We start from the raw sequence: 26,481 nt of genomic DNA on the forward strand, positions 1-26,481 counted from the left end.
GTTGAATGGTGTTGTTAACTCACCATGGATACAGCATTGAAATATCAACAGTTTTTGAGTTGCATGTCTAATCAACAGTACTTTTACAAACATGACTTTTAAAAATGTTGTTGAAATATGTCAGTTGAAAAATGACATTGTTCCAACATCCAGACAATGTTGATTAACTAACCGTTGAAAACGTGTTGATACATGAATAATGATGCAATGTTAAAAGCTCAACTCTGAATCTGATGTTTGAATTGAGTCATGATAAAGCCCTATCTTCATCTACCGGTTAGGTTTTTTTTCTTCTAGTGTACTTTGGGGACACGCGCATATCTATGAAACCAACGTCTGGTTGCCATATTTGATCAAACGCGATTGGTGGATGGTGTGTCCATCACTAGTGTGGCGACAACAACCGCTTGCGCATGCGTAAAGTGGTTGCGTCGCAGTGTTGATAATTAACGTATTTTTACGATAATTTTGCCCTCTGTACGATATACGATCAATATTCCTAAAACAAAAAGGGCCAAATGTACGATAATTTGACCATTCCGTGAATGTGTGGTTGTAATCAGTTGTCATCAGCCTATCGCCAAAGTCTGTCGGAGTTTTTTTGTGAACCCTGAAGGCATCTGTGTCCAGATTCGGGAACAGATGCTGGAAATTCCAGTAAGCGCGCATGCGCTCTCGTGTAGTGTTTATGAAATCTCTGGTCATAAGCGGTGTTTTCGAGCTGTACTGTGTTGTTGTAATTCAGCAACATAACATGAACCACATCTAGTTACTCCATCTTTGCTTTTAACTGCGGTATTTAGCAGCGAGCAGACAGACATTGAACGTAGCGGTGCTCGTTTTAAAGGCTGGCCGTTCACAAAAGCTTCGAACTCCGAGGGGAGAGAAACAAAGCAGGAGCATTGAGGCTCCAGCATAGCAGAACAGTTCAGAAACAATTAAGAATCAGGAGAAAATAACTATATTTATAAACAGATTAAGTCGTGGTTTAGACTGCCTATTGGTAGCGGATCTGATCTTCTTTGTGTGCTTGTGAATTTTTGCAGCCATAACTGGTTCTGGATGACGGCTTTATAGCAGGCAGCCGTTCTTCCCTCATCCCGGTACTGTGTACCGGCACAGAATCTTTTAGTGGTACGCAGTACTGGACCGTACCGGCTCACTTTCACCCCTGGGTGTCAGACAAGCCATAGTTCTGCCAGTGCATTTAAACGCAGCGGGCCGCTACGCTGAAAATTGTCACGGCTACGTTGAAATCAGGCTGATACGCTCATTTTTTTTTTATGAGCGAATCGACCCTTTGACTGACGTCTGGAATCCCTCTCCGCGTCGGTTTTATGTCGGCTATTGCGCATGCGCTGAGTCTGTCAGCTTCGAAGGGTTGGTATAAACGGCGTCATATCACGGCGTCTAAGCGCCGGCCCCGTTTTTCGTAAAAAGTTTGAGTTTAATGATTTTGTGGTCTGCTTTAAAATTATGCCACCAAGCCTAAAATGTCCCACAAATATGTTTAACAAGAAAATAAATTTAAAAAAATATATATATATATCCCTACTACTACCTATCAATCAATGACTTTTTTTAATCAAATACTTTTTTTTATTACATTGTTCAGCCTTAGTTATTACCACTTATGTCTGGCAGCATTGGCTGTGGTCACACAAAAATAAATGTTAATGTTACATGAATGAGGCACTGGCAAGAGGGATAACATTAATCTCCTGATGGAGAATGTGGCTGCAGATGCCCCAAGGTCACCGAGTACACTACACACCTGCTTTACAGGTGTGTGTCTTATCAAGAATGTTCAATGTCTCTGCTGGCGAATGTGGCATATTGACACACTTTTCATCCACAATCTTTGAAAATAAGGTTGAGATTTCACATTCCTCTGCCTTCTCTTTTCTAGAGAACATGACCCAAGTTGTCTTCAATGGGGAGTTGTCTCCCAACCTAACCATCCATTTTCATTTCAAAGTAACTTACTGTAACGTTCAAAAAATTGTTTACAATTTTGGAACATTTAAATACAGGTTAATGTGAAATATGTTAAAAGAAATGATTAGCACAGCCTACCTGTATTTGATTGTTTCACTTTCTTATTTTCAAATTTAAAGATGTTCATTCAGACTTAGAAATGTTTTGTTTGTTTTTAATTTCACTCCCAGATGTATCACAAAAAATGGAGACGCCAAAATGCACAATTACGTGTATTGTTGGAATCTAGTGACTCAGAAGAGAATCCAGGTCCCTCAAATGAGAATCCAGGCCCTTCTTTTGCCGATAGCCCGATAGACATACAGACACAGGAGAAATCTGATACAGGAGAAGATGAGTATCGAGATGATCACCTCCTGACAAACAGTGATAGTGAAAGTGATGTAGAAATTGGAACTTTGTCCGAGGAGTGATTTGGCTAAATGGGCTGTAAAAAATAAGGCAACGCGCACATCGGTAGATGAGCTGCTCTTGGTGCTATGCAAACATGGTCACCGCCTGCCAAAAGATGCTAGAACCCTGTTAGGAACTCCCCCTGAAATAGAAGTCAGGGATCTATGTGGTGCCCAGTTCCTCTACTTTGGTGGGGAGACAGGACTTCTGAAAATGTGTTCACAATTTCCCAATTTTTTTTTCAACAGAAAGTGAAGCCGGCAAACACAGAACAAGAGTTTGAAGCTCTAGAGATTCGCCTGGAGGACAAGAATGAGGGAGCAGAACTGGTAAGATTTAACCCTCAGGTGTTCTTGGGGTCATAATTGACTTGAATTCACCCATGTTCAGGAACAGTCTTCAGTAAAGTGTGCTGAACAAAGTCTCAAACTGGTGTTATAATCGAGTGGTACTTCCTCATAAATGAACTTCAGCCACTCTTCTCTGATTCTCTCATCCTTCCGGAGTAAGTGGAAACTTCCATCTGTTTTTGAGCACCCTTGGACAACACTGCTCCCCTTTTTAGTAGCCATCCTCAGTATAGTCAGACCTGCTAGCGCGACATGCTACTCCAACTCAGCCTGTGTGTCAGCTGAGGGGAGGGGGGAAGGCTGTTCGCTTGAAGGTATGCTCTGATTGGAGAGTATGAATGACGTAGAAAGGTAGCCTGCGTAGAAAGTTGAACTGTTCTCTGATTCAACCGTTTTTGAGCAAAGGAACAAAGCTGACCGCCCATGAGCAGAGCCTTTGATACCCGCTCTTGAGATTCACACGACCTCATCAGTGCACAACAGATCATATTATACACCCAAAACCACAGAAAAATGCAATTTGTTGTCATGATCTCTTTAATCTTGGTGGCCACTACAAACTCCTTGTTCTACATGGGGTAGAGGTTTGGACTCTACTCATCAACTTTTGGTTATATTTTTAATTGATTTCTTGTTATTGCTTTTCAGAGTAAACATCTAAAGAGGTTGGGAGGCGTTGATGCTGCAGATCTTGTCAAGAAGTCAATGGCTGCGTAAGTAACTTTGTTCCCTTTTTTGCATTACAGTATTGTGGTCCTGGTAATATGAAAAACAAAAACTATGTGATCCAGTAGTTTTGATAAGTTGAAAAAAATTTATGGAAATGGAGTTAACTTGACAAAATGTTCCCACACACACACCCTTACTTGCTCTTTGCTACATTTTCATAATGAACTAAACTGCATTATAACATTTTAAGATAAATCTGCTTTACCATGGCAGAACTATGACAAATAAAATGATGGCCAAAATGAGTCTCAGAGGAAGAAGTGGGAAGGTTGCCTTCGTGAAGACTCAATTGTACAAGATAGTATGTGGTGAGTTTTCTTTAACTTAGTAGTTTAGAATGTAAATTGTATGATGTAGTTTTGTTTTCTATCTTGTGAAAAATTCTCAGTCTTCTCTGTGAGAGCACAGACAATACTGAGCCTCATTTTGACTTGTTTCAAGAACATTACATCAAAGTTGGATAAGCCTGTAGTGTTTTTCCACTTTAATTTTGTGTGTGACTCCAAATCCAGGCCTCCATTGGTTAATAAATTGGATTTCCATTGATGATTTTTGTGTGATTTTGTTGTCAGCATATTCAACTTTGTACAGAACAAAGTATTCAATGAGAATATTTCATTCATTCAGATCTAGGATGTGTTATTTGAGTGTTCCCTTTAGTTTTTTGAGCAGCATATATATATATATATCTATATATATATATATATATATATAGATATATATATACATATACAGTGCCTTGCGAAAGTACTCAGCCCACTTGAACTTTTCAACCTTTTGCCACATTTCAGGCTTCAAACATAAAGATATAAAATTCAAATTGTTTGTGAAGAATCAACAACAAGTGGGACACAATCGTGAAGTGGAATGAAATTTATTGGATGTGTCAAACTTTTTTAACAAATAAAAAACTGAAAAGTGGGGCGTGCAATATTATTCGTCCCCCTTTACTTTCGGTGCAGCAAACTCACTCCAGAAGTTCAGTGAGGATCTCTGAATGATCCAATGTTGTCCCAAATGACTGATGATGATAAATAGAATCCTGTGTGTAATCAAGTCTCCGTATAAATGCACCTGCTCTGTGATAGTCTCAGGGTTCTGTTCAAAGCGCAGAGAGCATCATGAAGACCAAGGAACGCACCAGGCAGGTCCGAGATACTGTTATGGAGAAGTTTAAAGCCGGATTTGGATATAAAAAGATTTCCCAAGCTTTAAACATCCCAAGGAGCACTGTGCAAGCAATCATATTGAAATGGAAGGAGTATCAGACCACTGCAAATCTACCAAGACCCGGCCGTCCCTCTAAACTTTCATCTCGAACAAGGAGAAGACTGATCAGAGATGCAGCCAAGAGGCCCATGATCACTCTGGATGAACTGCAGAGATCTACAGCTGAGGTGGGAGAGTCTGTCCATAGGACAACAATCAGTCGTACACTGTACAAATCTGGCCTTTATGGAAGAGTGGCAAGAAGAAAGCCATTTCTCAGAGATATCCATAAAAAGTCTCGTTTAGAGTTTGCCACAAGCCACCTGGGAGACACACCAAACATGTGGAAGAAGGTGCTCTGGTCAGATGAAACCAAATTTGAACTGTTTGACCACAATGCAAAACGATATGTTTGGCTTAAAAGCAACACAGCTCATTACCCTGAACACACCATCCCCACTGTCAAACATGGTGGTGGCAGCATCATGGTTTGGGCCTGCTTTTCGTCAGCAGGGACAGGGAAGATGGTCAAAATTGATGGGAAGATGGATGGGGCCAAATACAGGACCATTCTGGAAGAAAACCTGTTGGAGTCTGCAAGAGACCTGAGACTGGGACGGAGATTTATCTTCCAACAAGACAATGATCTAAAACATAAAGCCAAATCTACAATGGAATGCTTCACAAAGAAACGTATCCAGGTGTTGGAATGGCCAAGTCAAAGTCCAGACCTGAATCCAATCGAGAATCTGTGGAAAGAGCTGAAGACTGCTGTTCACAAACGCTTTCCATCCAACCTCGCTGAGCTAGAGCTGTTTTGCAAGGAAGAATGGGCAAGAATTTCAGTCTCTCGATGTGCAAAACTGATAGAAACATACCCCAAGAGACTTGCAGCTGTAATTGCAGCAAAGGGTGGCGCTACAAAGTATTAACGCAAGGGGGCTGAATGATATTGCATGCCCCACTTTTCAGGTTTTTATTTGTTAAACAAGTTTGACACATCCCATAAATTTAATTCCACTTCACGATTGTGTCCCATTTGTTGTTGATTCTTCACAAAAAATTTGAATTTTATATCTTTATGTTTGATGCCTGAAATATATATATATATATATATATTTAGAATCAGCACAGAAGATATGAAAGAGAAGAGGGGGGCTTCAGTGTAACTTTTCGGGTAATAAACGAGGCAGGTCGACAGCCCTGGAGTGAAAAGCTGGACTTCTCCAGAATGGAGTCCGTCTCTGGCTGTGCGCGTAGATCGCAAATAGGTGTTTCTTGTCTTCTCCCTTTAAGTCATTGTCAGGTTAGGTGGAGCGGGAGATGATGATATGGAACACAATTGAAAATATTCTGATTGTTTTTCAATAAAAATGTGAAGTCCAACGCCATTTTGTGACATCATCTTTTAATACTTTTAAATTTCTTCTTTCAACAAATCTGGGGAAATTCAGAAACGACGCACCTGTGTGCGACGCCAGACCCCGACGACCCTCCCACCTCTAAAATGAATCTGTCGCCGCTGTTATACCTGAATACTTATACCTTTTCCGTTTTAAACATTTTAACAAAAAATGGAATTTATATAAAAGGTGAAAATTTGTTATTTCCCCCTCCCCCTTTTTTCCAGTCTTGTTCGTTTTGTACCTGACTTTTTCAGGCAAAATATGTTGTCATCTATCGTTGGATATTTCATATCGATTATGCATCAATTCCCTCCCACCAGAGCGATGTTTGGTACTCGCTTTTACAACCAATAATTTACAGATATTTCCCACATTCTATTTATTGTGCTCTCTTAGAAATTGTGGCTTTCTTACCCAAATAATGACCTTAGCAGGAGGTTGTCTATTTATCTATTTTGTTCTTTAATCTGTCATATTACATCAGAATGAGCTGGCCCAAACTGGAATCAGAAGTAAAAAACTTTGAGTCTGAAACAAAGTTTTTAAATTATACTGTACATCTTAAAAGAAACTGTGGATTTGTGCAATTTGGGCATTTTGTAAGATAATTTATCGCAATAGATGGAAAAATGTAACCACAATGAAAGATAAACAGATACACTATGGTTTTAGTACAAGGGTCTGGAATGCACTTCTGTCAGTGTGCTGAACTTATCAGAATACCTTGACGAACTGTTACAAATATACAGTTTATGTTTGTGTCTGAAACAAAAGACACAAAAACTGATACTGTTTACATTTGTCTATGGATACTTCATGAACACTCCTGAGGTGGAAATAATGAAACGTGCAACAAAAAAAGTCTTTCCAAGTTCAGTTTAGTCAACAAGACAATGAGCCAGCTATGAAGAAATGTCTTGATATTTGGGATGTCAGTAGTCGTCATGAAATGGATACTCTGGATGATCAGCCCACCTGTTGAGTCAGTAAATAGAAATATGAATATTGTGTTTGAAAGAGAGGCAAAGTAGAAGTTCTGTGATATACTAACATGAGGAGCTCCACAAAGCGAATATTCTTGTTCAGCCCCTCGATTGCCTTCATCTCGTCCTCCGACAGAGAGAAGTCGAAAATCTGTAGTTTTGACAAATCAGCAAGAACTTATTTCTTGTATCTTACTTTCAACTTGTTCAGATTCTTTAATAAATGGACATAATGCAAACATACATCAAAGTTCTCCTTAATGCGGTCAGCATTGAAGCTCTTCGGGATGACCACCACTCCTCTCTGCACGTTGAACCTCAGGCACACCTGGGCTGTGGTCTTTTTTGTACTTTTTGGCAACTGAGGCCAGAAGCTCATCTTCTAACAATGGGGCACATTTTAGGTTACCCTGTTTAAAAAAAGAAGGTAATGTCAGCAAAATGTTTCAGTCTGTTTTAAATGAATCTTGTTTCCAGCTGTTGTTCATCCCAGCATCCTGTGGGTGTTTGGGGAATAAAAATCCCAGCTGGGATAGAGCAACACAAAGTAATGTGAGCTGAAAAGTGTGGCATGCATTTATATTCAACCTCCGTTACTCTGGCACCCCTTGATAACCTTTATTAACATGAAAATTATTAGTCATGCACTCCACAAATGAATTTTAAAGCCATGTGCAGAAGCTTTGGAGTTTTAACTCAATCAAAAAGTGGTTCCAAAAGTTTTTGTGTCTTGGGTGCCGTCTCGTCTTGGTCTAGCACATACAATCTCAATTAATCATACTCATGTTTGTTGTGGTAAAAACAGTAAAAGGGGATATAAATATTTCTGCAAGGCACTGTAGAATTGAAATGTTTTGATTTCTGTTCGTTTTGCTTCTTGGGTTGCTCTGTTTTAATTACCCAATCATTACTGAGCTAACAGGTACAATTATACTGGTGAAAAACTCAGCCAGGTCTAATACCCTCAATCCCTACATTGTTTGGGGATGAAAATTTGTTTAATGTAAAAAAAAATTATTAAAATCTTTGGATATTTTTTTTAAGTGCAAGACTGAGTGAGTTTACAGATAAATGGACGTGTACATTTTGATGTGTATTAATACATTATAATGGTAATATATTTTTTGGATGAGTTTTTTTTTTTTTTCTTTGCCTCATTTACTATTACAGATAAAGAAATGTCCTTACCACGTTGCATCCCTAGATGTCCCTAGAGGGCTATAACCAACGATGACAATGTTCTTCTCCCGGCAGTATTCAAGCAACTTTGGCTGCGTGAAATACGGGTGGCATTCAACCTGTGTTCAAAAGAGTAAAAATACATTTTCTTTAGGTCTAGACTTAGTGGGCTCCACTACTTACCAACCCTGGTATTAATAGACACTCAAGGCAGCCATAAGAGACATTCACTGTGTCAAAATGTAGTGAGATCCTTCAATGTATCCATGCAGAAATTAATTAAACCCTTACAATCAAATCAATGATATATAAATCAATAAATATTCTGAAGCTGTGAATTCTGGGAAGTCCATTGGGAGTCATGCTATTAATTTTAATTGTTCCTCTGCAGAGTTAAAATGACTAATGATCATACCACATGGATAAGATGTCATGAAAAAAAGAATGAAGGATGATTTTTTTTTTTATCATGTTAAACATATATCCATGATTGTGGATGGAATTATGATTTTTACATTTATGATTGATAAATAGAAATGCAATAATACATATACAGTGCCTTGCGAAAGTACTCGGCCCACTTGAACTTTTCAACATTTTGCCACATTTCAGGCTTCAAACATAAAGATATAAAATTAAAAATTTTTGTGAAGAATCAACAACGAGTGGGACACAAACGTAAACGTAAGATGTCATGAAAAAAAGAATGAAGGATGATTTTTTTTTTTAATCATGTTAAACGTATATCAATGATTGTGGATGGAATTATGATTTTTACATTTATGACTGATCAATAGAAATGCAATAATATACATATCTATAATAAAAAATTTTAATGATAAAAATGCAGCTGGATTTTGTTAAACAACTATATGTGTAAGAATAGTGCTGATAATCACTTATTATGTATGAACAAGAAAGGATGAAATTGAGGTAATGATTTTAAACGGTAACTGAAGTAAATGCTGTAAATAAAAGTTGGAGCAGCACCGATGTAAGAATTAAAGCTACTGTTTAAGAGGATAAGAAATGTTGAGTGAGACAGGAATTTGAGCAGATGTTGAGGAATTGGACAAGTGGTAGCCATGGTTTACAGTACAAGGCTGATAACTGAAGCGAGGGCGCAGGTCAGAGGAGAGGTCAGCAGACGTCTCAGGAATAAGATGATGATGGCTCATATCTGATGTGAAGCACATGACTCACGAATCCCAAAGAAAAGATCAGCTTACACTACCGGTCAAAAGTTTTGGATACACTTTCTCACATAATGGGTCTCTTTATTTTCATCACTATTTACATTGTAGCTTCTTACCAAAGACATCAAAACTGTAAATGAACACACATGGGATTATACAGTAAACAAAAATGTGAACTAAGTCTCAATACCATTTGCTTGGATGACTGCTTTGCTCTCTTAACATTTTCTCCATGAGCTTCATGAGGTGGTCACCTGAAATGGTTTTCCAAAGAGTCTTGAAAGAACTTCCCAGAGGTTCATTGAGAGACGGCTAAAGGTTAATATTTCAGTCATCACACCAAAGGGCGGCTACTTTAAGGAATATAAAATAAAATAAAACATCCTTGAGACTCATGCCGAGTCACTAAAACTAACCTAATCCAGTTATCAAGTACAAGTTGTAAAATTTGTGAAGTGAGCCATCAACAGTTGTGATTGTTGTGATTGGCAGGCTACAGGGCTAGCTAGGTTTTTAAAGCTTAACTAATGTTAATGTTTCCATTTATTACAGGTTTATAAATTGTTCATTAGTCTTTCACCAGGTGAAATGTTTTTGCAATTTGTTCCCGATCTGGCAACGGACTGGTATATGTGTTTTATTTTTGTCATTTCATTCTGTCCATTCTTTAAAAACTCTCACAGTTTGTTGTATTGGAACAGTGCAAGTGCTACAATGAAGTACCTGGTTTGACACTGGTTTATGCTTCAGCCCAGGTTTGTTAAGGATCAGCTCCAGCTGGCGCTTGTTGAAGTTGGATACTCCGAGAGACTTCACCAGCCCAGCATCCTTGCAAGCTTCCAAAGCCTGTCCAAGATGTATAAAGAACATGAAACAATTTCCTAGACACAAAGATCATAAAACTCGATTGCAAACTCTACCTTGAATCCTAACCTCTACCTGATACCTTTATCTTGCAACCTATTTATCTATTAACCTTTCTTTACAGTCTTGAACTTGGACCATAAGTGTGAATGAATTGTTTTAGATGTCAAGCAGCTCTCACCTCCCATGTAGCACAGAGGTCTGTCTCGTGGTAAATGTACTTCCCGTTCTCATCTTGTGGGTAAAACGTATCTCCTGGCTTCAAAAGTTAACAGAAACTTCACCAACCATTAAAATCTTGTCAAAATGATTTTTTATAGAGCCAACAGACCCTACACATGTCATAAGACGCACTCCTACCTTGAAAGCGGTGGGCAGTTCTATAATATAGAGGTCCACATAATCCAGCTGTAACATCTGCAGGGTTTTCTCCAAAGCAGGTCGAACTAACTCAGGGGGGTGGAATGTGTTCCACAACTGTGGAATCAGTGCAAACCAGAAAAAAAGGTATTAACTGTTGCAAAACTGTGGCAGTAGGTAATCTCTGTGGCCAGGAACTTTGTTCTGAGGGGAAAAGGTTCAACTGTCAATTTCCTAACAAGCAAACCTTTCCACAGTAGAAGATATCCTCTCTTGTTACTGTCCCATCTGCAATTTTTTCTCGGATTGCTTGTCCAACCTCGTGTTCATTGCAATAGATCAAGGCTCCATCAATGTGTCTGTATCCTACCTCAATGGCCAGTTTGACAGCTTCGTAAGAAGTTCCTTTGGGAGTCTGTCAATAAATATTTTTTATGAGTACACTATATCCAATAAAATATCAGCTACAGATTTTAAATAGTGTTATAATATATATAGATCAATTAACTGTCCAATTACATAACAGTCTTACCTGGTGAGGATCCCCATAGGTTCCCAGTCCAATCAAAGGTATGCTGTTTCCATCACTCAAAGGAATTGAGTGTTTTTTTGCTGTCAGTTCCATGGTGTTTAAGGAGTTTGCTGCACAGTGTCTTGAGCTAAAGTCTTAAGCAGTAATGTGTCAATCTGAGCAACTACCCAGCTTGTTTTTGACTGACATTAAACGTTTAAATGTTGTTGAAATAACGTCAGTTTAAGAAAAACCATTAATTCAACCACAAACACTTGAATGGTGTTGTTAACTCATGTTGTGGAATTTTCTTATCAAAGTGGGTAGAAGTTGACTCATTACAAGAGAAAATCCAGACTTTGTCTTTATAAGTTTTGTTCAAAGGCACTCAGTGTTTGAATGACTCTGTCACCGAGCAAGTCAGTTAACCAGAGCCCCGAACAACATTTACACACAGTATTTATACCAGAACATGACAGTGTTATCTCAACTTCAAAGAGTCTGTGTTTTACGACCCCAGACCCTTCTCGAGTTCAGAGGTGACAAAGTTATCTGGGAACCCATCTGTCCTTCCCAACACATCATCCTAACTGTGGGTTTTAACCATTAAACGTCTGATAATGGCTTTTACAGCTTACTCCCTAACACAGATGTTCACAGAAGTGAGGTAACCCAAAGGTCACACACTTTGGAACACTTAATAAAATAATTTCCATTACACTCCCTTCTTCTGATTACAAGATAATCACAACTAAAGGAAAATTCTTCAAAACCATCACCCCTCTTAGCTAACAGATAATCCAAAGCCATTCTATTTTGCAAACTCATAGTTCTTATAGCCTGCTGCTCCGTAGTTAGAACAGTGAAACATTCCTCAGATAAAGCAGTAAGATTAAAAGTTAACACAAAGGGATCAGGGACCAAAGATCTGCATCGTGACCTTGAAGTGGAATGTCCTTTCTTCTGGTACTGAAAGCAAACAGTTTACAAAAAAACAAAAAATCCTGCTGGAAGTTAGGCTTCCATAGTCCAACTAAACAACGGTGGAAATGAACACATTTCAAATTTGTACCATAATGATAAATATCAAGCAATAAACATAAAAGTTAGATAAAAGCATCCGAGATTTCCTCCTCAGAGTCAGTCTCGCTGTCAAAGTGGGAGGAAAGAATTTGGCTGACCCTTGCTGTCCAGGCAAAAGAGCCCCTAGTAGCCACCAAATGTTAAGAAATTAAGGAGAATAAGCATCATGGCGCATATTTGACTGTCTTTCTTTTGCAGACGTCACCAGTCCATCATCCAGAGAAAGGTCATGTGCAATGTGTAGAGGTCTTCCCTCTCACTGTGGTGTGTGTGTGCAGTGAGGCAAATGACTTTATGATTTCTAACTTTCAGGCAATGCGATGGCCTTAAGTAGATTCTGAAATAACGTTGCACTGCCCAAGGGATTATTGTGCCCTTGTAAGAACAGTGTTCTTCAACCACCTCTTCAATCACTCGCCAGTGATCAGCTTACAGTTCTTTGTCTTGTGGTGGTCCGCTGTCCTCAAACCTTTCAGCCGTGGATGATCCAGTTGGAAGATGACTTGTCCTGGAAGCCAGATGAAGCTGGAGGAGCTAGAGCTTTCCTGCAGCTTTCCTGGGTGTCTAGTAGGATCTGATATGGGCCATTCCAGCCCTGGACTTCCTGTGTTTTCTCCTAAATTCTCTGACCAGAATCCAGTCGCCAGGAATAAAGGACTGCAGGGTGGAAGTGGCTGTTTCTGGTAATGCAGCCTTCACCATCTGTGAAACTTGAGAAAACACAGTGGACAGGTTTTGACAGTAAAACAACATCCTATCTTCACACAAAGATGTGGAAGAAAATAATCTTGGCAATATCCCCATGTCCAAATTAGGAGACCTGCCACACAGCACTTCAAAAGGACTGCGATTTGCCTGTGTCCTTTGTCTCAATCTTATATAAGTGAGAACAGGGCCTTCACAACGCTTGGCTAATTTACAATTCAAAGTCCCATTCTCAAACCTAAGTGCTTAACTACATGAACTTCATCAAAACATCCAACAAAATCAAAAGAATTGATCTCCAGACTTCACCTGATATACTAGCAGTAACCATCAGCTAAATATTCTGAATATCAAAAATGTGACATGATGTTTGGGGAAGGTCTGATTACAGGTCAATATTTCATAGTTTCAGAAAACCCAAAAAGAATTTCAAAAATGGTCTCCAATCTGTGGAGATATAAAATTTCACAAAGAATCAACACCATAATTTCAGACAGGTTTTCAGAATGTGGTCTTAGGGAGCTATGCACCATTTATATAAACAAAGTACAACGTTTCTCTCGCATTGTCACTAAGTCCTCACTGGAGGTCTGAGCTACCCTTTTTCCCATGAGTGCTACAACTTTTGGAACCCCATGTTACTTTATTCTGACATTCCCCTCTCCTGGCGCAGGGTCCAACCCATGCGACAATTCAGCAAAATGTTTGTACAAAAATGTTCTAGTAACCAAAATCACATTACATAGAACCAAAGAAATGAATTCTGACATAAGTATGTGTCACTATGAATTTAATGAAAGCAACAAAAAGAAAATCCAGATGTTTTTAACTGCAATTCAGTTCCATTAACAAAAAAACACAAACTTTAGTTATTCAGTTCATCAATGTCTCACTTAGAAATTAGTCACATATCATCCTGATTTGTCTTGTATAAAGAGGAGTATTAGATTAATGGACATCTAATGTAATTCAGATGCATAAACCCTACAAATTCAATCTAATAAATAATTCCCACCATGTATAAAGTCATGACTCAGATTCTTTATCAAAAATATATTCCTTACTTTTGGCATATCTTGAACTGTCAGCTAGTTTAATGGTACCAGGGAAACTTTCAATCTAATAAATCACCAATGATTCTGTATGTAAAACTAATTCTTCAAAGTAGTTTAAACTATTTCATTAACCTTTTAATAATAAAACACATAAATCTAAAAGTCATGCTACATCCAAAAAAAAACATGTTATTAAGGCAACAATCAATACAAGCATTTTGATTCTATTGTCTCTTAAAAAATGTTAAAACTCAGGAAGGGAGGTGCTGAGCGTTTCCATGACAACAAAGGCATGAACCAACCTGGTAGGTGGGCGGAGTCAGGCAGAATTAACCTCTGATTGGCAGCCTATGGGCGGACCCACAGTTTCTTCATCCCATCCCATATTAGTGTAACTTAAACTGCAAAACTGTTAACATGCACCTACCTCAGAAACAAACTGCTTCTTAACTCTCCTGAAAACTCAAAGTTTAATCAATCTGGGATTTAGAAACATTATTCTAAACATGGATTATTGTTCCATGCAACATATAATCAAACATTCAGTCCAACAAAACAAAGACAAAATATCAAAGACAGACAAATGGCCAAATTTGAAGCTTCAAGAATTCAAAGAAATTTTTAACAATCTCTTTTCAGAATATGTTTTCTCAGCCATATCTTTTAATGCTATAATTGATCAATTTTGTTATGACAATCTTCAGGATCCTTTTTTTAAAAATGAGTGCACATAGTCCAAAAAATCTCAAAGTATTTAGAAGCACAGCAACAGTTTTCTCTTAAATGAATCCAAATTCACTGATGCTGAAACCTTTTGCTAATTCTTTGTACTGTAACTCTGTAATAATAACTACAATCCTGAGAGTTATTGTTATAATTCTCTTTTTATTTGACTCAATTTGATCGCAGCTGTATTGCAGAATTTCAAGTTAAATGCAAAGAAGTATTTTAATTCAATTCAATTCAAATTCAAAGATACTTTATTGATCCCCGAGGGGAAATTAGAAAAGTCAGCATTGACATTTTCATGTTATACCCAAACTAAACAAAAACTGCAGTGTTTGACTTAATCAGAAATTAAGATAAGAAGCTTGTCTCCAAACTGGACTTTTTCCCACATAGTGTTTAAAAAAGAACAAACATCATTTTCTTTAATTTGGGATATTTAAATTTTGAGAATTGGGAAAAACTTATTGCTAGAACCCCTCTTTAATAATCCAAATGCTGATAAATGTTCCAATATTTTATCTCTTAGTAATCTGAAATCACCTTGTGTACCTTTGTACTCATATGTATTCCTTTAATCTTTAAACCCTAAGAAATCAAACAAAGAAACTGGAGTTTGAGCCGACCATCCTCTTACTGTTAAGAGAGCCTTTATTTCTTTTCTTTTCCTAAAATGAAGGATTTTACTTGTCTTGATTCTGTTATATAAATCCTAACCTTGGTTCCAAAACTAAACTCTTCAACCCCAATCTGTGTTCCCCAGAGTAGAAATTTTGAGTATTATTGCATTTCAAAGCCACCAAATGACTGGAACTCATCATTGGCTTAGATCTATTTTAATAAGTAATCAGCCTACCTTTAATTAAATATTATAATTTTATGGACCCAAAATCTATGGCTCACGGGCTTCAGGAGTCCAGGAACCACAAGTTGAGTACTACTGCATTGAACAATGATGTTAACTTTCTGCAGAGATTGAAGGATTGGCTAAATATATTATTTCTGCTTGGACAATAATCAGATTTAAAATTATTAGTTCACAGCTCCTAATTTACCTCAGATCATATTTGCTTCTATCCCAGTTCATAAGAAGCTCCAGACAAACATTATGCTAAAAAGCCAAAAACAAAACAAAAACCAGATCTGTTTTAAAATAAAGAAAAAGCATCCTTAAAAACTTGGTACTGTGGTGGAAAATAACTCCACGGTTCTGAAGGCCTTTTCATGCAGAGTCTTTTAGGAAACATGAGATTAGTTTAATTTTTGTGTGGTACCACTGTCCAATCAGATTCTTTATAAATAACCCCATTTTTCATTCTCATTTTAAAGGTTTGTTTTACCAAGGGAAATGTGTTTAACAAAACCAATTACTCTCAAAGGTTTTAAAGTTTTTAGCTGGTGATATCTTAGAAAACAACAAGTGTTTTAATATTTCTGTGAAGCACAGAACTGATTAGGTGTCCTTTCCTTCTCCAAAGGGAGAAAAAAGGAAACTGCAGAACCAAACCTTTCATAGTTTTTGTCAGGACCTGATATAAGGTACAGTGTAAATCAACACGCTGCATGAATCAGAAGAGGGAAGAAAAAACCTAATATAACCTCTTCCCAGCAGCTGCTGTGAAAAACAATGAATTTGTACTCTCCATAAGCGTCAGTTAGCACTTGCGGACATAAACTGCACCAAACTGTAAGTACTGTGTCAGAGACTGTATGAAGACCATCTGCAGTAAAACTAAGCCTGTTTTAATGAGGTCTCTACCCATTAGATTTATGGAATACAAACTCTGACAACAGAAAATAATACCTGAAGGAGAAGCCCATCAGGTTTTATGCATGCGCTGGGTTTTAAAAATGCTCCTTCATGAGATCTGTCCTGAGAATAACATAGAAACACATGGTTACTGCTGAGTTTTGGAGATGTTGTAACTTCCTCTGCTTTTAATAACTTTTAATAACTAGAATAATTGACCCTGAATATTCCACGACAAAAGAGAACTTGTTTTTCTAAAAGAATTAACCGGAAAGTATCAAATGAGCTAAGTTATCACCCTTTTAAAGATACTTTTCTAACCCTAAAATAATATTTTAACCCGCTATATCTGTCCACGTCAAGCAAGCGTGTCACATGAGCAGCGGTTAATAAGCGTTCTTCGTTGCAGAAAATAGGAAAAGATTTATGCAAATGTGTGTGTTTGTACGTTACCCCCATCAGTTTCTTAATCGCTCCAGAGTCAGACTGTCATGGCACAGAGTCCTCTATCAGTCCAAAAAACAACCAGGCCCTTCCCCGGTCTGTTGGTGAGACATTCAATCATTCTTTGTCCACTTTAACTTCTCCAGGAGGGAGAAAGAAGAAACTTTGCTCCGGTTTCTCTTCTGCCCGCATAAGATGCTTTCAATATAAATCCAGTGTATCGCTCTTCTGGCTCTTGCAAACAGCATGGATCGTTGTCCATCTCAGTGGGTCCAGATTTCTTCTGAGTTTCGTTTTTTTTTTTCTTGTAGAAAGTCACACTGCGATTTTCAACATGCAGGAAGGCAGATCTTTCTCTTTCAGGCCGTGCTGGAGAAGCGTCTCTGGTGGAGTAGCCATGGAGAAGGGCAGGTTTCTAAAATCCAGACTCAAAAACGCAGATGTTGAACTCAAATCCCATATATGTGTGTATTTGTGTGTGAGAGAGGCAGAAGAAAAAGTTTAGTACAGGTTCAGATTTTGCACAAAGAAATATTATCAGTCAGTCAGTCAGTTGTCCACCTGCCTGTCACTTCCTTCCATAACATGAACTATACTCCTTTCTAAATCAACTTTCTTTTCGCATCTCTAATGTCCCTTTTCACTTTTACCTTCTTTCCCGACTGATCGCAATATTTAAGACAAACGAAACTTCCTTCAGGAAAGTTTTAACTCTTTAACCTCTTAATTGATGCACTCTGTGCTTTTAATCTTTTCCTTATGTTTATTTTTTATTTTTCCATCAACTGTTTTACTTGAAACTATTTAAACTATTTAACTTATTTACACTCAAACTTCCACGCTGTGAAAAACCAAACTTATCTTCCAAATTAAAGCACATTTAACACAATCATCCCCACTTTTTCCTTTCATTATTTTATAAATCAGAGTATGAAGAAGGAGACATCCCTGATGCCTCAAGGTTCCGGAACCATTTTTTTTTACTCGTTCAGCGGCACGTCTGCCCTCTGGATTTTCTCCTTTATGAGGTGTAGAAAATTGTTAAAAACCACCCGCAAAACCCTGTGTTTTGCTTTATCCCATTGTTACCAATGAGAACCTCCCTGCAATTCCTTTTGCAGGGTGACCTGGCCCTCAGCTGATGTCCTCCCTCTCGCAACTCTGGAACCTAATTAATTAGTTAGGAGATGATGGTTAATGTGTAATAAAAATAATAATATACATTATATCATACAGAGCAACTTCTCACCCAGATATATTTGAAGACAAATAGTTCGGATCCAATCGGCCAGAAGCCGCAGGCGGGCACCAGAACTCCCCTCCGTAAAATGGAAGTGGACTGAGAACAACTCTCAGGCTGGCCAGGCGTCCGTGTCCCATCCTGCGGTTTCCTCTGGCAGGTTAGATCCTGTTCGTGACGCTAAAATTGTTGTGGAATTTTCTTATCAAAGTGGGTTGACTCATTACAAGAGAAAATCCGGACTTTGCCTTTATAAGTTTTATTGAAAGGCATTCAGCGTTTGAATGACTCTGTCACCGAGCAAGTCAGTTAAGCAGAGCCCCGAACAACATTTACACACAGTATTTATACCAGAACATGACAGTGTTATCTCAACTTCAAAGAGTCTGTGTTTTATGACCCCAGACCCTTCTCGGGTTCATAGGTGAGAAGGTTACCTAGGAACAACCATCTACTCTCCCCGAGGCATCACCCTAACAAATGCCCTTAACCATTAAACTTCTGATAATGGCTTTTATAGCTTACTCCCTGACACAGATGTACACAGAAGTGAGGTAACCCAAAGGTCACACACTTTGGAACACTTAATAAAAGAATTTCCATTACACTCACCATGGATACAGCATTGAAATATCAACAGTTTTGAGTTGCATGTCTAATCAACAGTACTTTTACAAACATGACTTTTAAAAATGTTGTTGAAATATGTCAGTTGAAAAATGACATTGTTGATTAACTAACCGTTGAAACGTGTTGATACATGAATAATGATGCAATGTTAAAAGCTCAACTCTGAATCTGATGTTTGAATTGAGTCATGATAAAGCCCTATCTTCATCTACCGGTTAGGTTTTTTTTTCTTCTGGTGTACTTTGGGGACACGCGCATATCTATGAAACCAACGTCTGGTTGCCATATTTGATCAAACGCGATTGGTGGATGGTGTGTCCGTCACTAGTGTGGCGACAATAACCGCTTCCGCATGTGTAAAGTCGTTGCGTCGCAGTGTTGCCCGGTGTACGTTAATTAACGTATTTGTACGATAATTTTGCCCTCTGTACGATGTACGATCAATATTCCTAAAACAAAAAGGGCCAAATGTAGGATAATTTGACCATTCCGTGAATGTGTGGTTGTAATCAGTTGTCATCAGCCTATCGCCAAAGTCTGTCGGAGTTTTTTTGTGAACCCTGAAGGCATCTGTGTCCAGATTCGGGAACAGATGCTGGAAATTCCAGTAAGCGCGCATGCGCCCTCGTGTAGTGTTTATGAAATCTCTGGTCATAAGTGGTGTTTTCGAGCTGTACTGTGTTGTTGTAATTCAGCAACATAACATGAACCACAACTAGTTACTCCATCTTTGCTTTTAACTGGGGTATTTAGCAGCGAGCAGACAGACATTGAACGTAGCGGTGCTCGTTTTAAAGGCTGGCCGTTCACAAAAGCTTCGAACTCCGAGGGGAGAGAAACAAAGCAGGAGCATTGAGGCTCCAGCATAGCAGAACAGTTCAGAAACAATTAAGAATCAGGAGAAAATAACTATATTTATAAACAGATTAAGTCGTGGTTTAGACTGCCTATTGGTAGCGGATCTGATCTTCTTTGTGTGCTTGTGAATTTTTGCAGCCGTAACTGGTTCTGGATGACGGCTTTATAGCAGGCAGCCGTTCTTCCCTCATCCCGGTACTGCGTACCGGCACAGAATCTTTTAGTGGTACGCAGTACTGGACCGTACCGGCTCACTTTCACCCCTGGGTGTCAGACAAGTCAGAGTTCTGCCAGTGCATTTAAACGCAGCGGGCCGCTACGCTGAAAATTGTCACGGCTACGTTGAAATCAGGCTGATACGCTCATTTTTTTTTTTTATGAGCTAATCGACCCTTTGACTGACGTCTGGAATCCCTCTCCGTGTCGGTTTTGTCGGCTATTACGCATGCGCTGAGTCTGTCAGCTTCGAAGGGTTGGTATAAACGGCGTCATATCACGGAGTCTAAGCGCCGGCCCCCGTTTTTTGTAAAACGTTTGAGTTTAATAATTTTGTGGTCTGCTTTAAAATTAGGCCACCAAGCCTAAAATGTCCCACAAATATGTTTAACAAACAAAAAATTATCCCTTCTACTACCTATCAATCAATGACTTTTTTTAATCAAATGCTTTTTTTCTTTTTTTTAAACATTGTTCAGCCTTAGTTATTACCACTTATGTCTGGCAGCATTGGCTGTGGTCACACAAAAATAAATGTTAATGTTACATAAATGAGGCACTGGCAAGAGGGATAACATTAATCTCCTGATGGAGAATGTGGCTGCAGATGCCCCAAGGTCACCGAGTACACTACACACCTGCTTTACAGGTGTGTGTCTTATCAAGAATGTTCAATGTCTCTGCTGGTGAATGTGGCATATTGACACACTTTTCATCCACAATCTTTGAAAATAAGGTTGAGATTTCACATTCCTCTGCCTTCTCTTTTCTAGAGAACATGACCCAAGTTGTCTTCAATGGGGAGTTGTCTCCCAACCTAACCATCCATTTTCATTTCAAAGTAACTTACTGTAACGTTCAAAAAATTGTTTACAATTTTGGAACATTTAAATACAGGTTAATGTGAAATATGTTAAAAGAAATGATTAGCACAGCCTACCTGTATTTGATTGTTTCACTTTCTTATTTTCAAATTTAAAGATGTTCATTCAGACTTAGAAATGTTATGTTTGTTTTTAATTTCACTCCCAGATGTATCACAAATAATGGAGACGCCAAAATGCACAATTACGTGTATTGTTGGAATCTAGTGACTCAGAAGAGAATCCAGGTCCCTCAAATGAGAATCCAGGCCCTTCTTTTGCCGATAGCCCGATAGACATACAGACACAGGAGAAATCTGATACAGGAGAAGATGAGTATCGAGATGATCACCTCCTGACAAACAGTGATAGTGAAAGTGATGTAGAAATTGGAACTTTGTCCGAGGAGTGATTTGGCTAAATGGGCTGTAAAAAATAAGGCAACGCGCACATCGGTAGATGAGCTGCTCTTGGTGCTATGCAAACATGGTCACCGCCTGCCAAAAGATGCTAGAACCCTGTTAGGAACTCCCCCTGAAATAGAAGTCAGGGATCTATGTGGTGCCCAGTTCCTCTACTTTGGTGGGGAGACAGGACTTCTGAAAATGTGTTCACAATTTCCCAATTTTTTTTTCAACAGAAAGTGAAGCCGGCAAACACAGAACAAGAGTTTGAAGCTCTAGAGATTCGCCTGGAGGACAAGAATGAGGGAGCAGAACTGGTAAGATTTAACCCTCAGGTGTTCTTGGGGTCATAATTGACTTGAATTCACCCATGTTCAGGAACAGTCTTCAGTAAAGTGTGCTGAACAAAGTCTCAAACTGGTGTTATAATCGAGTGGTACTTCCTCATAAATGAACTTCAGCCACTCTTCTCTGATTCTCTCATCCTTCCGGAGTAAGTGGAAACTTCCATCTGTTTTTGAGCACCCTTGGACAACACTGCTCCCCTTTTTAGTAGCCATCCTCAGTATAGTCAGACCTGCTAGCGCGACATGCTACTCCAACTCAGCCTGTGTGTCAGCTGAGGGGAGGGGGGAAGGCTGTTCGCTTGAAGGTATGCTCTGATTGGAGAGTATGAATGACGTAGAAAGGTAGCCTGAGTAGAAAGTTGAACTGTTCTCTGATTCAACCGTTTTTGAGCAAAGGAACAAAGCTGACCGCCCATGAGCAGAGCCTTTGATACCCGCTCTTGAGATTCACACGACCTCATCAGTGCACAACAGATCATATTATACACCCAAAACCCCAGAAAAATGCAATTTGTTGTCATGATCTCTTTAATCTTGGTGGCCACTACAAACACCTTGTTCTACATGGGGTAAAGGTTTGGACTCTACTCATCAACTTTTGGTTATATTTTTAATTGATTTCTTGTTATTGCTTTTCAGAGTAAACATCTAAAGAGGTTGGGAGGCGTTGATGCTGCAGATCTTGTCAAGAAGTCAATGGCTGCGTAAGTATCTTTGTTCCCTTTTTTGCATTACAGTATTGTGGTCCTGGTAATATGAACAACAAAAACTATGTGATCCAGTAGTTTTGATAAGTTGAAAAAAATGTATGGAAATGGAGTTAACTTGACAAAATGTTCCCACACACACACCCTTACTTGCTCTTTGCTACATTTTCATAATGAACTAAACTGCATTATAACATTTTAAGATAAATCTGCTTTACCATGGCAGAACTATGACAAATAAAATTATGGCCAAAATGAGTCTCAGAGGAAGAAGTGGGAAGGTTGCCTTCGTGAAGACTCAATTGTACAAGATAGTATGTGGTGAGTTTTCTTTAACTTAGTAGTTTAGAATGCAAATTGTATGATGTAGTTTTGTTTTCTATCCTGTGAAAAATTCTCAGTCTTCTCTGTGAGAGCACAGACAATACTGAGCCTCATTTTGACTTGTTTCAAGGACATTACATCAAAGTTGGATCAGCCTGTAGTGTGTTTTTCCACTTTAATTTTGTGTGCGACTCCAAATCCAGGCCTCCATTGGTTAATAAATTGGATTTCCATTGATGATTTTTGTGTGATTTTGTTGTCAGCATATTCAACTTTGTACAGAACAAAGTATTCAATGAGAATATTTCATTCATTCAGATCTAGGATGTGTTATTTGAGTGTCCCCTTTAGTTTTTTGAGCAGCATATATATATCTATATAGATATATAGATATATAGATATATCTATATATATCTATATATATATACATATACAGTGCCTTGCGAAAGTACTTCACAATCGTGAAGTGGAATGAAATTTATTGGATGTGTCAAACTTTTTTAACAAATTAAAAACTGAAAAGTGGGGCGTGCAATATTATTCGGCCCCTTTACTTTCGGTGCAGCAAACTCACTCCAGAAGTTCAGTGAGGATCTCTGAATGATCCAATGTTGTCCCAAATGACTGATGATGATAAATAGAATCCACCTGTGTGTAATCAAGTCTTCATATAAATGCACCTGCTCTGTGATAGTCTCAGGGTTCTGTTCAAAGCGCAGAGAGCATCATGAAGACCAAGGAACGCACCGGGCAGGTCCGAGATACTGTTATAGAGAAGTTTAAAGCCGGATTTGGATACAAAAAGATTTCCCAAGCTTTAAACATCCCAAGGAGCACTGTGCAAGCAATCATATTGAAATGGAAGGAGTATCAGACCACTGCAAATCTACCAAAACCCAGCCGTCCCTCTAAACTTTCATCTCGAACAAGGAGAAGACTGATCAGAGATGCAGCCAAGAGGCCCATGATCACTCTGGATGAACAGCAGAGATCTACAGCTGAGGTGGGAGAGTCTGTCCATAGGACAACAATCAGTCGTACACTGTACAAATCTGGCCTTTATGGAAGAGTGGCAAGAAGAAAGCCATTTCTCAGAGATATCCATAAAAACTCTCGTTTAAAGTTTGCCACAAGCCACCTGGGAGACACACCAAACATGTGGAAGAAGGTGCTCTGGTCAGATGAAACCAAAATTGAACTGTTTGGTCACAATGCAAAACGATATGTTTGGCATAAAAGCAACACAGCTCATTACCCTGAACACACCATCCCCACTGTCAAACATGGTGGTGGCAGCATCATGGTTTGGGCCTGTTTTTCGTCAGCAGGGACAGAGAAGATGGTCAAAATTGATGGGAAGATGGATGGGGCCAAATACAGGACCATTCTGGAAGAAAACCTGTTGGAGTCTGCAAGAGACCTGAGACTGGGACGGAGATTTATCTTCCAACAAGACAATGATCTAAAACATAAAGCCGAATCTACAATGGAATGCTTCACAAATAAACGTATCCAGGTGTTGGAATGGCCAAATCAAAGTCCAGACCTGAATCCAATCGAGAATCTGTGGAAAAAGCTGAAGACTGCTGTTCACGAACGCTCTCCATCCAACCTCGCTGAGCTAGAGCTGTTTTGCAAGGAAGAATGGGCAAGAATTTCAGTCTCTCGATGTGCAAAACTGATAGAGACATACCCCAAGAGTCTTGCAACTGTAATTGCAGCAAAGGGTGGCGCTACAAAGTATTAACGCAAGGGGGACGAATGATATTGTACGCCCCACTTTTCAGGTTTTTATTTGTTAAACAAGTTTGACACATCCAATAAATTTCATTCCACTTCACGATTGTGTCCCATTTGTTGTTGATTCTTCACAAAAAATGTGAATTTTATATCCTTATGTTTGATGCCTGAAATATATATATATACTGGTCCTTCTCAAAATATTAGCATATTGTGATAAAGTTCATTATTTTCCATAATGTCATGATGAAAATTTAACATTCATATATTTTAGATTCATTGCACATTAACTGAAATATTTCAGGTCTTTTATTGTCTTAATACAGATGATTTTGGCATACAGCTCATGAAAACCCAAAATTCCTATCTCACAAAATTAGCATATCATTAAAAGGGTCTCTAAACGAGCTATGAACCTAATCATCTGAATCAACGAGTTAACTCTAAACACCTGCAAAAGATTCCTGGGGCCTTTAAAACTCCCAGCCTAGTTCATCACTCAAAACCCCAATCATGGGTAAGACTGCTGACCTGACTGCTGTCCAGAAGGCCACTATTGACACCCTCAAGCAAGAGGGTAAGACACAGAAAGAAATTTCTGTACGGATAGGCTGTTCCCAGAGTGCTGTATCAAGGCACCTCAGTGGGAAGTCTGTGGGAAGGAAAAAGTGTGGCAGAAAACGCTGCAAAACGAGAAGAGATGACCGGACCCTGAGGAAGACTGTGGAGAAGGGCCGATTCCAGACCTTGGGGGACCTGCGGAAGCAGTGGACTGAGTGTGGAGTAGAAACATCCAGAGCCACCGTGCACAGGCGTGTGCAGGAAATGGGCTACAGGTGCCGCATTCCCCAGACCTGGGCTACAGAGAAGCAGCACTGGACTGTTGCTCAGTGGTCCAAAGTACTTTTTTCGGATGAAAGCAAATTCTGCATGTCATTCAGAAATCAAGGTGCCAGAGTCTGGAGGAAGACTGGGGAGAAGGAAATGCCAAAATGCCAGAAGTCCAGTGTCAAGTACCCACAGTCAGTGATGGTCTGGGGTGCCGTGTCAGCTGCTGGTGTTGGTCCACTGTGTTTTATCAAGGGCAGGGTCAATGCAGCTAGCTATCAGGAGATTTTGGAGCACTTCATGCTTCCATTTGCTGAAAAGCTTTATGGAGATGAAGATTTCATTCTTCAGCATGACCTGGCACCTGCTCACAGTGCCAAAACCACTGGTAAATGGTTTACTGACCATGGTATCACTGTGCTCAATTGGCCTGCCAACTCTCCTGACCTGAACCCCATAGAGAATCTGTGGGATATTGTGAAGAGAACGTTGAGAGACTCAAGACCCAACACTCTGGATGAGCTAAAGGCCGCTATCGAAGCATCCTGGGCCTCCATAAGACCTCAGCAGTGCCACAGGCTGATTGCCTCCGTGCCACGCCGCATTGAAGCAGTCATTTCTGCAAAAGGATTCCCGACCAAGTATTGAGTGCATAACTGTACATGATTATTTGAAGGTTGACGTTTTTTGTATTAAAAACACTTTTCTTTTATTGGTCGGATGAAATATGCTAATTTTGTGAGATAGGAATTTTGGGTTTTCATGAGCTGTATGCCAAAATCATCCGTATTAAGACAATAAAAGACCTGAAATATTTCAGTTAGTGTGCAATGAATCTAAAATATATGAATGTTAAATTTTCATCATGACATTATGGAAAATAATGAACTTTATCACAATATGCTAATATTTTGAGAAGGACCTGTATATATATATATTTAGAATCAGCACAGAAGATATGAAAGAGAAGAGGGGGGCTTCAGTGTAACTTTTCGGGTAATAAACGAGGCAGGTCGACAGCCCTGGAGTGAAAAGCTGGACTTCTCCAGAATGGAGTCTGTCTCTGGCTGTGCGCGTAGATCGCAAATAGGTGTTTCTTGTCTTCTCCCTTTAAGTCATTGTCAGGTTAGGTGGAGTGGGAGATGAAGATATGGAACACAATTGAAAAAATTCTGATTGTTTTTCAATAAAAATGTGAAGTCCAACGCCATTTTGTGACATCATCTTTTAATACTTTTAAATTTCTTCTTTCAACAAATCTGGGGAAATTCAGAAACGACGCACCTGTGTGCGACGCCAGACACCGACGACCCTCCCACCTCTAAAATGAATCTGTCGCTGCTGTTATACCTTAATACTTATACCTTTTCCGTTTTAAACATT

General features: G+C 39.1%; 1 long non-coding RNA gene and 1 pseudogene across 2 annotated transcripts in view; one reads left to right on the forward strand and one right to left on the reverse strand.

Moving 5' to 3' along the window:
• Positions 1-6,946: 6,946 nt before the first annotated feature.
• LOC124883188 lies at positions 6,947-11,528 on the reverse strand (annotated as a pseudogene).
• Positions 11,529-22,459: 10,931 nt separating this feature from the next.
• LOC124883192 overlaps positions 22,460-26,481 on the forward strand; it is a 30,821-nt gene continuing 26,799 nt past the window's right edge. Inside the window, exon 1 of one of the 2 annotated variants that reach the window (XR_007042104.1) lies at positions 22,460-22,527. This is a non-coding gene — a long non-coding RNA (uncharacterized LOC124883192). The remainder of the gene's footprint in view (positions 22,528-26,481) is intronic. The other variant, XR_007042101.1, reaches the window with a different exon arrangement.

The sequence above is a fragment of the Girardinichthys multiradiatus genome, chromosome 17 (genome assembly GCF_021462225.1).
Source record: "Girardinichthys multiradiatus isolate DD_20200921_A chromosome 17, DD_fGirMul_XY1, whole genome shotgun sequence".
Lineage (NCBI taxonomy): Eukaryota > Metazoa > Chordata > Actinopteri > Cyprinodontiformes > Goodeidae > Girardinichthys > Girardinichthys multiradiatus.